A 12583-nucleotide genomic window follows, 5' to 3' on the forward strand; every position below is an offset into this window, starting at 1 on the left:
AAAATCATCAATAACCATAGTGAAAAGGCAGAAGCATTTCCCAAGTGTTTCCAAAATACATTAATGAAAAATCCCCTCCAGCATGTTCAGTTGACGACGATAAGATACTTTCCATTTTAATAGTAGCTCAGAAAGATATTAAAAAGTAGTTCCTAAAAACAGGCATTGGTGTGTTTAAATGACTTACATTTAAAGGTTTCAGAGACAGCTTGTGAAGGAACTCTTTGGGCCAATAATGTTGATCATCAATACATTGTGGAACAGTAGAGACATTGCAGAGACCTGAAAGATAGCTAATGTTGTGCCAGTATTTCAAAAGGGCAAATAGGATGACCCAAGTAATTATAGGCCTGTCACAATGACATCGATCCTAAGCAAAATAGTTGGCTGATACAGGACTCAATTAATAAATTAGAGGAGGGCAATATAATTAATGCCAATCAACATGGACTTGCATCAAGCTAAACTGATATCTTTTATGATGAAATTACAAGTTTAGTTAAATAGAGAATAGTGGAGAATTCATATATTTAGACCTCTTTACAACATTGATTTAATACTCACTGATCTATTTATTTATTTATTAGCTAAGAAACTATGGTGACACAAATACAGCATAGCACATACCAGGAAAACTATCTGACTGACAGGTCTCCAAACATAACTGCAAGTGGATGTGCATCACTGACAATGTAGGGGGTTTTGTTTAGATCCCCACAAGTTATTTGTATCAAAAACCTGAAAAAAATTATCTGTAAATATATACCCGTACTCACATACATATATGAATCCATCAGGGTTAGTAACTAATGAAGAGAATGGCAAAGTGGTACAAGCCACCCCATAACCTGACCATAAGCAAGCACTTTGATCCTAAATACTGCCACATGTATAGTAGTAACTCTGAGAATAATCACTAGATCTAGGTCACAACCTCAAACAGTCTCTGAAAGAAAAAAGAAAGGGAGAGAGAGAGAAAGGGAGAGAGAGAGAAAGGGAGAGAGAGAGAAAGGGAGAGAGAGAGAAAGGGAGAGAGAGAGAAAGGGAGAGAGAGAGAAAGGGAGAGAGAGAGAAAGGGAGAGAGAGAGAAAGGAGGAAGCTGAACTTGAGTTTTCAGTACGATTCTTTACTCGAAAGGCCAAATACAATCGCTGGGTACAGAAAAATTATGTTAAAATAGAAAGGGAAGTTGCATTAACTCTGTTCTTTGAAATTGTGCTGCTGAATTTGAAGCACTGCTCAGCACCAGTACCCAGAAGTGAAGAACCATCCTGGGGAATTAAGTGTTTGAACAGAAGTCGAGAGAATGATTTGAGGATTAGAAAACTTCTTCTTGTGGTACTTGAGAGCTCAGTTAAATAATTTATGGCAAAGAAAGCAAAGACATGACCATACTATATTCTTTAGGTACTTATTTAAGGAATAAAATTGAATAACAGAGGGCTTTTCAGTCCAGATGAAGATTTAACAGGTTCCTATTTCTATGAGCTTAAGCTGGAAAGATTAGGCCAGCAAGAAGCTAAAACTGAAAAAATAACCGAAAAACTAACTTCGACTAACCAGCTCTTTACAGAGACCTTCTTTTTCTTGCTGGGCCCTCCCTCAGATCAATGATTCTCAAAGTCTATTTTGCATAATTGTGCAGCGAGGTGAACACATTTTCGCATAGAAGTAGACTAAAGCTGATCAGGTGGTCTACTCTTTTGGGACATAAGAGAGAAGGATTTTGAGCATTCTGTGCAGAAGGGAGGATGTGCCTTTCACTCCCCTGTCCCTTGGCTTTTGCTCAGACCACTCACAGCTATGGGGCAAAAGCTCTCCCTGGTGACGATGCCACTTTTTGAAGAGAAATCAAAGCATGCCTCTACAACTGATGTGGAACACCCTTCTATAAAAATATCCCATCTGTTATTTTTTAAGAGCATTTGCAGGTAATTTTGATGGAGAAAGAAGAAATATTTAGTTTGTGGCTCTTGAATATGCACCGAACAGCCTTTAGCTTCTCCACTGTGCTGTTGATCCATTTTTAGTTACTTTCTAAAGGAAGACTTCAGGCTCCTGGAAACCTTGCAGTTTGGTATGGAAATTATTTACAGAACTGAGGTAACCTTGGACTTAGTCATCATCATTTAAAAAATATTTTTCAGGGTATCAGGAATATAAATTAAAAAGTAAAGTGAACTTCATTGAGTCTTCTAGATCTAGGCCAGAATCGCTCATGCTCTATCACAGGTGCAATTCTTTGCAATCAATTCAGGAGTATACTTGGAAGCAAAGAAAATCCATTAAAAAATATATTTTTTTTTTCATACAGATTTGAACATTGTCTTCTCTGATAAACATAAGATTTTTTTAAAAAACAACCTATATAATAAAATAAATGCATATAAATACAATGATCTATAATCTTGCCCTATAAATACAATTTTGTCTGATAGGCAGTTTCCCGTAAACTTCAAAACGCAAATTTTAAATCTATATTTCCACTTTTCTCTATTAAAAAAGTAAACTTCACAAATGGAACTTACATATAGTTATTCCTAGGCAAATGCAAGATTAGACAAAGGAGTTTACCCAGTAGCGCTCAACAGTGGTCTTGAAAATCCTGAAGAATATAATATAGATCAGAATTTCCTATCGGAGCTTTAGATTTCTTTGCTTTTACATTTTAGTCAGATCCTTAATTTTATTTAAATGTTTATTTATTTCATCCATAAAATATTTAGGTTTTAATATATACAGCATAATTTCATTATTCAACACTGTGAGAAGCATAAAAGCATATGAAAATAGCAGCTTCCTTCATATACAAGAGGATTCATATGTATGAATTGAATTTTTTTCATATTCTATGAACTCACATTTCATGGAGAGACCAAATTTATACATAGGGGAAATCCCTCATCCAGTTTCAGCTTCATAGGAGCTTAACACAGAAACATGAGGTATGTGTGGTCCTAGTATCACCTTTGCAAATTAAATTTCAAGATGCAGATCATTAGAGAGTATCACTTGCAGAAGTGGGGTTTTTTTTAATGTTATAATTTAATTTTTAAATCAGAGAGTTTGTTTGTTTTGCTGTGCCATTTCAGAACGTTGCAGTGCATGGTACAGAATAAAGCTTTTCAAATAGTTGTTTAGGAACACCGCAAGCAATTTAAATTAAAGAATGACCACTTTTGGTCATCAGCATATTAGTATCTCCTAGATTTCTGTGACTTAAGCCTTCCACAAAAAAAATGCACTGATAAAGACACAAGCATCTAAAATTGATTGCCATTAGCATAATTTAAAAAAATCCCCTGTGTTTGTAGAAAAACAATACAAACAAGCAGTATTATACAGCCGTTTTGGGGTACCTCTATAATCCAAATGCCACCCATGTATAAAGAACAGTAGCATGAAAAGACATTTTAAAAAGTGATCAGACAGACTGGGTCTTACCATTTGAAATAAATTTTTGAAGAATTATTCCTGTATTTCTCTCCAGTGCTTACAGAGAATGGCAACTAGACTGGTGTTGCTTTACTGCTCTCTCTCAGCATGTCAGCAAGAGAGGAGTTTTGTTCAGCTGCAGTTCCTTAACTAAGGAACGATTTTGTTCTAGTAAAATGACAGCAAGGTAATGCTGAGGTCAACTGTCCAAAGGCAATTTTCAAACTTTGCCACTTTGAAAATTTTGCAAATATATATGGCTATAATTAAAAGTCAAATCCAGTACAACAGCAGAAAATAGTGCCTAAATAAGAGTGGTGGTGGCTGTAATTATTCATGAGGGTCCCTCTCCCAGGCAGGCTGCAATGTCATTCCCAGCTAACATATGGTAGCAGTCAAGCATGTAATCTATCTGGGAGTCTTAGTGGCAATTCAAACAGGCTACATCCACCCACTCTTCTTTAAGGACATATCAACGTGCACTTAGTTAAGAAAAATCAGCATTCCTTCAATTTCACCTCACCTGTTTGGGAGACTTTTTATTTGGTGTGAAGCACAATCGATCTGGTTTGGACCCATCCAAGCTGATGTCTTGTACCTAAAGTGTCGGTCTGGATACACAATAAAACATCACTTGCTCACTCTGCCCTCAGCTGCTCCTTTTGAACCAGGGGCCATAGGAAAGCATAGAAAACAGTAAGTGTCAGAAATAATATTTACTAGAATGGTAATACCACTCTTGAGAACATGAGTCAACGCAATCAGGTTCTGAATGCAGATGCCTGCATCTTCTTGTGTTGATCTCTGCTTCGGTACTTGAACTGTAACAAGTTTCAGTTCAGAGCTAAAGCATCTTATGAATCAAAGTTATTCCTGAAAATTTCATCTGGAGTTTGACCTTGAAATTATTATTTTCCTTAGTACTTACACATGCACTTCTTTCATGACAAAGAGGAAAAGAACAGGGGAAAAAAAAGGTTTTTTACCAACACCATAGTCATCCATTAAAGAAAAAAAGACATAAGGTCTCAAAAAAATTCAAGTCTGAAGACATTTCAAAGTAACACCTCTTACCACTCATGTGTTTACTCTCTAACTTAGGCAGTTAGGAACACAAATTTTTTGGAGAGAACAAAAAAAGAAAAAAAGTAGATCAACCTTGCAAGCTTTTTCTAGACCTTTACAACATATAAACAATGCAAATCTGACCTTTGCTTTAAGAGAACGCATAAAACAAAATACAGCCCATGGGCCAGTTCTTGGCTGTGTGACAGACCACTCCTTAGCACAGGAGTGAATTTAGTGACTCTTCCAAACACAGTGCAACCTCCATTAGCTGCAACCACACACACAGCCAGCCAGCTAACCTGCAATTTAGGTATTGCCATAAGTTCTTGTCTGTTTGCACAAGTAGTGTTATCACCTATAATTGACTACAGGACTTCAATTACACTGGTAAATTTAGCAATAATTACACATCTTTGCCACCATTCAGGAATTACCTCTCAAGGCATGAAATCTGTTTATACTCACTTTTAGCAAACTCAGAGATCAGCATGTTTGCTCAGCTATGCAGGTTCATTTGGCAGTAACAATCTCATTCGTTACATGAAGCGCTCCATTAAAAAGCATCTTGATCCACTCCTTGGTTTCTCACAGAAATCAGTGTAGCTAAAGGATGGTTTGTTTGGCACAGAAACAAAAACATCTCTCTCCTTCTGGCACAGAACTTTCTCACACACACAAAAAAATTCCATTGGCATAGGAAATGGGTTTTGTGGTAGATAGAGTTGCTGCTCAGAGAAGTCTAGGTTCATCTTAAATCCATTCCTTTCTTCATTAGGCTCACTACTTATTGACCTCAACCTTCCTGCTTGTTCATTTAAAAGAATGTTTTGGAGGCTAAGAGCTCATATAATTCCCTCCTTGCAGAGGCAGAGAAGAAAACTAGCCATTCTTGACAGAGATCAGAAGGCATCGCTTTGCTTCAGAAAAACACTCACCTACCACAGTGGCAATGCAAGAATTGCAGAAGAACAAAGCAAACTGTACTATGTGATTCACCAGTTTTTCTGCTCCATCAAATCCAGAATGATTTACAATAGTCTGCTGCGGCTCTTAATTTTGCCCCTTTATTGGGTCTCACATGAGTAAGTTTCCTCAGAGGAACGCCGTCCTGCCGTGCCCCCACCACACCGGTCCTTGGGCACCTTCCATCCTCCCTTGAGCACATCCCCTACACCACAGGAAAGGAGGAGCAACAACAGAGCACCTGGCACATGCAGATGAACGAACGGGGAGAAAATACGACATAATAGCCAAAGGGAAGGCTGAAATACGGTGAATTTGTAGGCTAACATTGGCAGAAAAGGGAGCGCTCACATATACCACACACACTGTGTAAACAGCACCCCAGGTGAAAATGGTTTCACATCATTGCTTTAGAGTAAGCCCCAGCGGGGCTACCTGTGCCCACCGCTGTGTCTTATCTCCCCCTTCATTCTTTTTTTTCTTAAGGGAACTGATTAAATTATTAAAACGAAAGCAAATTCCTGATATTTGTTCCATAAAATGATATACGTATAATCATGTAATAGTTGGGGTTGGAAGGGACCTTCAAAGGTCATCTAGTCCAACCCCCTGCCACGAGCAGGGACATCTTCAGCTAGATCATATGGTGTGAACTGTGGGGCTGTCATATGCAGGGACAGGAGACGGACTATATGATCCTTGTGGGCCACTGCCAACTCAGGACGTTCTACGATCAGGCTGCTCAGAGCCCCGTCCAGCCTGGCCTGGAATGTCTCCAGGGATGGGGCATCCACCACCTCTCTGGGCAACCTGTTCCTGTATTGCGCCACTCTCATTGTAAAAAATTTCTTCCTCATGTCCAGCCTGAATCTCCCAACTTTCAGTTTAAAACCATTACCCCTTGTCTTGTCATAACAGGCCCTGCTAAAAAGTCTCTCCCCATCTTTCTTATAGGCCACTTTTAAGCAATAAAAGGCTGCAATAAGGTCTCCCTGGGGCCTTCTCTTCTCCAGGCTGGACAACCGCAGCTCTCTCAGCACTTTATCCCAGCAGAGCTGTTCCAGCCCTCTGATCATGTTTGTGGCCTCCTCTGGCCCCTCTCCAACAGGTCCATGTCTTTCCTGTGCTGAGGGCTCCAGAGCTGGACACAGGACTCCAGGTGGGGTCTCACCAGAGCGGAGCAGAGGGGCAGAATCACCTCAACCTGCTGGCCACGCTGCTTCTGATGCAGCCCAGGATACAATCGGCCTTCTGGGCTGCAAGCACACATTGCCGGCTCACGTCCAATCTTTCATCCACCAGTACCACCAAGTCCTTCTCTGCAGGGCTGCCCTCAATCCCTTCATCCCTCAGCCTGTACTGAGGCCAGGGGTTGCCTGGTATATGATACCTTTTACTACAAAAACTTTGCAGAACAAAACCTTTTAAAGCCTGTCTGGCAAACATGAGTGCTTGCTGCTGATATAACAAAAAATATCTCACTATACAGCAAAGTTAAGTAAAGAGCACATGTAATACTGGAAATTGTTTCTCCTTGCAGCAGCACCTTTGGAAACTAAGTCATTCTTCTTAAAAACTTTCTTTCTCCACATCAAACACTTGTCTGGAGTGCTGTGGCTGCTCTCTTAGGAAACATAACCACCTCTGCAAGACCTAATTTCTCTGTGAAGGTTAATTAGTTTAATACAGGAAATAGTCTAGTGGAGTTGGGGATTTCTTCTTCAAATAAATGAGTTAGAGACTTCAGTTTGGTAAATACTGCCTGCAAAGTGTGGCTTTTGGATGTAATGCTTTACACAGAGAGCATCACTATATTAAAGATAATAACACTCTGCAAGTTCTACCTGAGTTGGCAACCCATTAAGCTTCATATTAAACACTTAGAAAAATTGGAATTGCTTCTTGCTTGCTTTTGTTATACACTGTTTTGTTCATTACAAACCTAATCTGAACCAGAACACAGCTGAGGTTAGGATTTCTGAATGAGCTGCAGGACTGACATCTTGCTGAGATAAAGATGCTTCAGTGAGGGGATTTTTCATCACGGCATATCAAACCACATTATTTTAATTGGCTCTAGACAATAGCAGTATGGAAGAGAGTAAAGAGTATTTATTTTTGTTGCGTATCAATTTGCATTTTCAAGATCATCACGTATATTTCAGATTGTAAGACACTGATCTCGGAAGCTCAGCCCTAAAACCACAGCTTATTTGGGCATCATAAACTTAATTATCCCAAATCATGTCACTTATGGAAACACTTATTTAGGAGATATTGTGTTCAAACTAGCAATTTAGGTCTCAGTCGGGGTTTGATTTGTTTTCCTTCTTTAATTTTAGGGTGCTTACATTTCTTCTCTGTCTTACCCCAACACATTCTCCCCCACCCCTGGCTGATTTTCAAGAGCCGTAAACTGCAAACCACCATGCAAACAATTCTGTTGATACAGCAGTAAAAGTTACCTCCCTTTTCATGAGTTGGGTAACAGGAGAGGCAACTGGATACACACATGGTCTGACAATTAGAAAGGTCACTTTATTGCATGTCTTCTCAGAAAAAAAAAAAAAAGACTACTTTTAAGGGGGTATTGTATAGGCTTGATGAAAACATTTCATATACAAACCCATTTTTCTGATTGTTTCGGTAGCCTGCACAGTGTTTATTTGGACAGTTTCCCAGGGATTTCCTGCTTTATTAAGGAGGCCGCATCCTGGAGCGTAGCCTTTACATAACTTACCTACGCGATTAAATGAGGTAAGTAAAATACCTAGAGGATGCCTCTGATACCATAGGAATGGTACTGAAAAAAGACTAGTTTAATAGGGAAAGACTAACAACAAACTTTTTCCTTCTTTAGGTACAATGACTACTTTTAAGTCATCAGGAAAATTAGTTTGTACACACATGCCAGAACAGCTTAGTAAGAAACTACAGAAAAATTAGGTGTATTTACCATGTACTAAGAATTGCTATGTTTTAGAAACTCAAACTAAATGAAGACACTGGTGTAAAAGCACCAGCTGGCAAAAATGGCTGTTGGCAAGACTTCTAACCAGAGCTTGGGCTGCTAAAAGAAAACTTCAGATGATTTAAGATAATTCAACAAGTGTTTTTACTAAATTTAAATTATCTTCTCATTGGTTTAGGACATTAGAAATATCACCAAAGATCAGTGCTTCCAGGTGAATAGACATTATTTTTCTAAAACTTCTTTTTAACCATTTCAGCCAAAGACTGCTTAAGATCTTGTTATGAGGGAGTAAAGAGCAATTTAAGTTTTTTGGTGGGGTGGGTTTTTTTCCAAAAGGTTAAAATTCAACTAACAAAACACCCACAAACCTATTATTGAATTTGGCACAGGGCTGCTTAAAGTGTAATTGCATACTACTGCATGCAGACAAATTATTTATTTCCTATTTTGAAGCACTTAATTTTAAAATACAATTATTGTTCACAAAAACTACATGTCATAACAAAAATTCACAGAAATTACAATAGAAAATGTTGCCCAAAACCTAAATAACAGATAGCCATACATAATACTGATAAAATACCAGATGGTTACAAATGCCAACCAGAGCAATTTGGATATCATTTCTATTGCTTTTTGTTATCCCTCATGTTATACTTCATAACTCATACAATAATTTGAACTAATTCTAACACAATCAAAGCTGTAGCTAAAAGCATGCTGGTTCTCAAACAGATCTGTAGCAGGATGGCTTTAACTAATACTGCCCAAATCATTTATTTGTTGTGAATGGCAACAATCAGCAGCAAATAAAATCGAGTGCCCACTGGGCAATTCTGCATCATTTCAGTGCTTTTCCTGAGTCAGGAGACAGCAAACAAAGTGAGGCTGCAGCAGCAACAGTTTATGAAATATGAGTTTTATTACATTTCCATACATGTTGGAATTTTTGAATTGAACTTAAATACATAGGATGGTTCAAGTTGCCTAAACAAACTCTAGATGCTGTTTGGATGCTCCAGGCTACCTGAATTTTCTGTACAGCGTTGGCAGGTACAACATCGCACCTACAAGAGGGAAACCTGTGTCTTTCTGGAGAGGCAGCGTATCCTGTCACCCATGATGGTATTAGCTCAATGTTAACTAGAATCATCTGAATTCCAGAAATCTGTTCTCCATATTTCGTTTAGCTGTTTGCCCTTTTAATTTTTCTGCCAAATATTAGATCAAGCAAATCCCTTCAGGACAAGAGGAATATTCTGCTGTATGCCTTAGGCACTCCAGTAAGCAGCGGAGCTCAGCAGACGTAGGATAAGCTTCATGAATGTACCTTTTATGCTCTCCAATAATAACAACCATTATGAAAGACCACGTCCTTCACATGCTGAGTATCATTAAACAGCCTTTAATATATCATTGCTACAAAGAAATTATTAAAGTTCTTGCCAGTCTGGCTGACACTCAGTAGATTACTGCATCCCCTTACCTCAGTTTCTCCATCTGTGGATACGGACACATTTGTAACAAATCAGAACTACAGACAAAAAGCACTGTGAGATGCAAAGTGGCTTTTGAAAACATTTTAAGAAGTGATTAAGAGCTCGCTCATCATTCACAGAATGGGTTAGTAACTGCAACTAGTAGCAACTCTGCAAAGTAGCAACTTTGCTTACAACCAAATTGTCAAAGAGGTATTATTAAGAGGATTCTTTACACAAGCCATAGGTTTTCCTCTCCCTCACCTCTTACATATCTTCTTTTTGTCTATTGGCAAGTGTTGGTGTAACCGCAATTATAAAGCGTTTAAGTGTCTCTAGCTTTTACACTTTTCCCTATCTACAAGCAGAGGTGCAATGCAGAAGGGTATGTGCTGCTTGGTAAAGTTCGCCCTTTGAAACAACCACTCCATTTTTCCCCTTTCTTACATTTATCTAATCTACTTGAGATGCACTTATTTTGCTAACCGGCTTAAGTAGGAGCCCAGCTGATTGCGTTATACAGATATTCACATAAGGAAGTGACCACAGGCCAATTACCTCTTCAAATAGACCAGGCGCATTTATTTGTGTGTGTGATTCCATAAACATGAGAAGACTGGAGTATAGTTTTGTATTGCCAGCAGCAATTTTATCTGCTTTCACAGTAGCAAAACAGAACCATACTTAAAGCATAAGAGACCAGGGAAGTCCTGCCTTCAGAGTACACTAAAAGGGGGCCCCAGCTTGCAGTTTGGACGCTGAGTGGCAAACACCATCTGTATCCTTTTCCCTTCCATAAAAGGAACCTTTATAGGAGCGTAAAGGAAAACAAAAGAAGATTACTACCAGTAGTTAAAAATACTCAAATTAATAGCTAATCATCCAGTAAGAATGTGAATTGTCTCAAGACATTGTACTAAAACAAATTAATCAAAAATACAAAGCTACTGAACAAGGGTGCTCCAATAGGCAAGTGATAAACTCAAAAAGACAAAACAAAAATCTCTCCCTACCCCAGCTTTACAGCTATTATTCAAATGTAACTATATGGAAAAAAAAAAAAAGCTTCAAGCTAGAATTTTTATTTTGCTTATATTTCTCATGTCTTCCACTTTTGGTCAGAAAAGCTGAAGCACAGCAAGCATGCCTATGTGGGATTTGCTTACAGAGTTCAAAAGCCAGTAAATTGCGATAAATACTGCTGGGGGCACTTAGAAAAGCCTAACGTTTTCTGCTGCTTTCAGTCAGCCAGCCCTAGAAATCAACACTGAGAAGAAAAATAAACAGTTTTGACATGTACAGTAGCAAGAATTAGCGTTGTATCCAGACAAGGAATAAGCCATGTAAAACAGAAGTTAGTGGATTAACCATCCTAACAGCTTAAACTGCGTGTTTATTCAAGCTGTGACAAGAAGTCAGCCAGTGAAGCAAGAGCCCTTCATTGTGAGCTTGTGCTCCACACAAACAGTTCTAACAGCTTTACGTTCTTTTTTTGTTTAAGGAGTTTGTTTGTTTCTAAGGAGAAAAGAATCAGGAGAATATAATTGACCCAGTTGGAAGCAGGAGGCTGGTAGAGGAACAGCCTCTCGAGCCGTATGTGAAACATCAGCACCATCAAGAGGCAATCAGTGGTTAGTCACCTACCACAAAAATCACATTTAGAACATCCATCCCCCCAATCATATACATGTATTATGCATATTCTGAACAGCCTACACATGTATACACATGTATGTATAAACACACAGATTAGGTACTTAATTTCAAGGATAATTGGGGGTTTTTTTAATATCACTTGGAATATTCCCAATGACGAGATGTACAACATCACATGACCCTAGGAAATTCTGTTCTTACACATTTGTTGTCTTTACCTTTCAATGCAAAAACATCTTCATATCTTGAGTGTGGATGTGAAAGCAAGTCAGTGCTTGGTTCATGAAAGGTAGTTAAAGCTTTTAACTGCAATCATGCCTATCTAGCTATATATGGCTTATCACTTAACATTACTAGGTGTAAAGGCATGTGGATTCTGAAATAAAAATAAGACAGGGAACATCCAGTGACTTAATGCCATGGACTACTGTCTGAACTTAATTTGGTATAATTCAATTTACTTTTTTTTTTTAATAAACTTTCTTGCTTTCTGGAAAAATGTGATGTTTTCCAGAAAGTTCATGTTTAGAGTACCTTAAGACAGCAATAACTAAAGTAATATAAAAACCCCAGACCACATCCCTCAAAACAACTGCAAGTAGTTTATGTGCCATCTCACCTAAATACTTTTCCTAGAGATCATTAGGGCACCAGGGATTTTCTGTTGTTCAGCACAAGATACAGTTCAGTTCTTGACATGTCAGCCAACCCTCAAATGTTCTCAACCAGAAACTCTTTCCCTTGTACCTCCCTCGTGCTGCAATGTTTGAAGGCACATTGGCACAATCCTCCTGAAAACAAGTATACATTAGGCCATTTTAGTAATTTCAGCTCCTACATCAAGGAAATACAAATTTTAAATAAGTAACGGCATGTCTAATGTTATAAACCTAAAGCAACTTTCATTTTGAGGAATGAAAGGAACTCATGCTCAACAGTCATAATTTGTAATCATTCATTGAAGTGTGGATCCCCAACAAGTAATTTTGTAAGATATCAGTACTTTGAA

Source organism: Caloenas nicobarica, chromosome 3, assembly GCF_036013445.1.
Source record: "Caloenas nicobarica isolate bCalNic1 chromosome 3, bCalNic1.hap1, whole genome shotgun sequence".
Lineage (NCBI taxonomy): Eukaryota > Metazoa > Chordata > Aves > Columbiformes > Columbidae > Caloenas > Caloenas nicobarica.